Below are 2,936 nucleotides of genomic sequence, written 5' to 3' on the forward strand. Positions count from 1 at the left end.
GTCAGAGTAATACTTCCTCCCTGAATGAATCTGGGAGGATTGCTTCCCTTTCAATTTCACTGAAGAGTTTTTGAAGAGTTGGCATTAGGTCCTCCCTAAACTCCTGTGGAGTTCAGGTGTGAATCCATCAGGACCTGGGTTTTCTCTTTTTGAGGGGGCAGGTTTTGATTACACTTTCCACTTAATTGGGTGATACTGGGTTATTTCAGAACTTCTGCACCTTCTTGATTCAGCTTTGGCCGTCATATGTGTCTAGGAATCTACGAATCTGTCCATTTCTTCTGCATCTTCCATCCTGTGAGAGTAGATTTTTTTTTCCTTTTTTAAATGAGGTTGGTGAGGGATTTATCAATTTCATTTATTCTTTCAAGATCCAATTCTTTGACTCATTAATTCTTTGTATTGTTTTCTTCATCTCTATTGCATTTATATCTACTCTCTCTTCATAAAATCTTTTAGCAAACTAAGGTTAGATGGGAATATTTCAACTGGGTAAAAATTTCTACCAAAAAAATGCATAGCTCACTGTGTAGTAACATGTGTGAAATGAAATGTTTCCTCCTTTTTATAGAAAGGAGAAGGCAAGATACTTTAACATCATACTGGAAGCCATCATGAAGAGAAGAAATAAGGCATGAAACATAAAATAAAAGAGTTATGATTGGATAGAAAAATATAAAGCTGTATTTATTTCAGACATACCTGTGAAAGAATTCTAAAGAATCAATATCAACTGCTACTACATCAGCAATCTCATAGAATTAATAATCAATTATAGCAGACACAGATTATTATTCAGTAGATAATTGCTTTCCAAATATCAGCAATGAAAGATTATAAATTCGCACTTTAAAATACACAACAGGGCACATGTTGCCCTGGCTCCACAACTGGCAGCTGGAGGCTGGCTGCGGCTTCTCTCCTGCTATTTGGCCCCTTCCCCAGTCCTTGCCGGGCTCTGCCTGAGACTTTGGGGATGCTCCTCTCCTGGGCAGCAGCTGGTGACCCCGAGGAGCCGGCCAGGCTGCGCGCTGGTGGGGTTTGAGGTTGCATCCTTTGCTGTCCTCACGGAGACCCCAGGGGCAGGTGGATGATCAGGTGAAAATTATTTTAACAGTTGGAGCTGAGTCTAATGTTAAATGATGGCAACAGATGGCTTAAAAGGCTTATGAAAAGTAGAGCAAGTACTTCGCTTATTAAATTATACTGAAGAGGTGCAGCCACACTGCCCATCATCAGCTATTCTCTGACCTCATGCTCTCCCTATGTGACAGAGCATCTCATAGAATGCAATGTAGTGCTTATAGTGAAGAATGACCTGTGCTTTCCAGTCACTGTCTGTAAGCTTCATCATGATCAATTTGATTATAAAACAATTTTGACAAAAAAGCAATTTATGCAACATGGGTTTGCAGAATGGAAAATCAAAATTATTTGTGATGTTTTGAACTGTGTGATGAAAAAGCACAAGGAATTGTCTGGTGTTGATGAGACTCCTTAACAACCAAGAAAGAAAATCATTTCTTCTCACTCAGAACCTTCATCAAGCAAAGAGAAAACACCTGTGGAACTTGTTGGCATTGATGTCGCTGGCAGATGTATGACTTCAGGAAGGAAGAAAGCTCTGGTGATCCACCATCTGTATAATGAAAATGACATTAACCTTGCTGAAGAGACAGAAAGCTCAGTAACAGAAGACAATGAAGTATGTGATGCATCAGACGCGAAGGCTTCTAAGGTAAAGGCTGCTGGGCTACAGGTCCCTCCACCTGAGGCTGAGGGGGAAGGTATAAAGAGCAATCCTGAGCTCTCTGCTCTGCAAACTGTGCTTGCTGAACCTCAAGCAAAACTTAGAAAGTTGAAAATAAAATAAAATAAAATTTTAAAAAATAAAATAAAAAACTTAGAAAGTTGACTTGGATAGAGAAAAGACCAAACTGTTTGGAAGAAACAATGGAAGGGAAAGCGATAGCAGCTGAAAAGGCCTGGACCAACCTTCCAAGTCGGGTACTCTTCTTGAAACCGAAATGCTTTTGTCTAAGAAGAATGAATATGTGGAGTTTCATGCAGTGAGTGACAGCTGTGCCTCCTGTAGTGACAGAGACCTGGTGACTCCCGATGGGAAAGCCAACACGGAGAGTCCGGCACGAGTGCCTCCACCCTCTGGCTGTCACACGGAGCAGACAAATTCAGCTCCCAGAGCCTCAGCTAGTAATTACTGTGGTCTGAAAGACATCTCAGAGGAAACAACATTCCAGAAAATGGAAAGGATGAAAACTGTCTGAAGAAACTGCAGAGTTATTAAAATGCCCAAGTTACTAATTATAGAGTTTTCTGCATGAGCTTCTGGAGGACTTTGGCTACTGTACGTGTTGTATATTTTAAGGACTTTATGTAATTTTAATAAACTGTACTATTTTAAATAAGAATTTGTATCCATCTGATGTATGAGTTTTTCATTCATTATTAATAAATACTTTATCATTTTTGAAAATAAAATAAAATACAGAACAATTTACATTTATATAAAAATATAACACTGATGTATTAAACTAACAAAACATGAAAAATGTCTCTAGGAGGAAAGCAACAAAACTTTGAAGAAATCAAAATTAATAATAATAATATAAACTTTCACACATAAGAACATGAATATTGTCATGATAATGGTATTTATCAGTTTGGTTCATAACAGTGTCTGTCAAAATCATATCAAATTATTTTGAGGAGCAAAAACTGACTCTAAACTTTGCAAAGAAAAGCAAAAGACCCCAAAGAGCCAACACAATATTGAGAAATAATTGCCAGAAGATTGACACTGCCTAGCTCAAAATTTATGAAATGCTGAAGTAATAACAACAGAATATGATTAGCGAGGGACAGACAAAGCAACGAACGTCCTGGGGAGCCAGTGACACAGGCACCGGCATGGGAAG

General features: G+C 38.6%; 1 pseudogene; it reads left to right on the plus strand.

The window, feature by feature from the left end:
- Nucleotides 1–1,142: 1,142 nt before the first annotated feature.
- LOC101576604 lies at nt 1,143–2,322 on the plus strand (annotated as a pseudogene).
- The last annotated feature ends 614 nt before the right edge of the window (nt 2,323–2,936 follow it).

The sequence above is a fragment of the Octodon degus genome, unplaced genomic scaffold (genome assembly GCF_000260255.1).
Source record: "Octodon degus isolate 3935 unplaced genomic scaffold, OctDeg1.0 scaffold00228, whole genome shotgun sequence".
NCBI lineage: Eukaryota > Metazoa > Chordata > Mammalia > Rodentia > Octodontidae > Octodon > Octodon degus.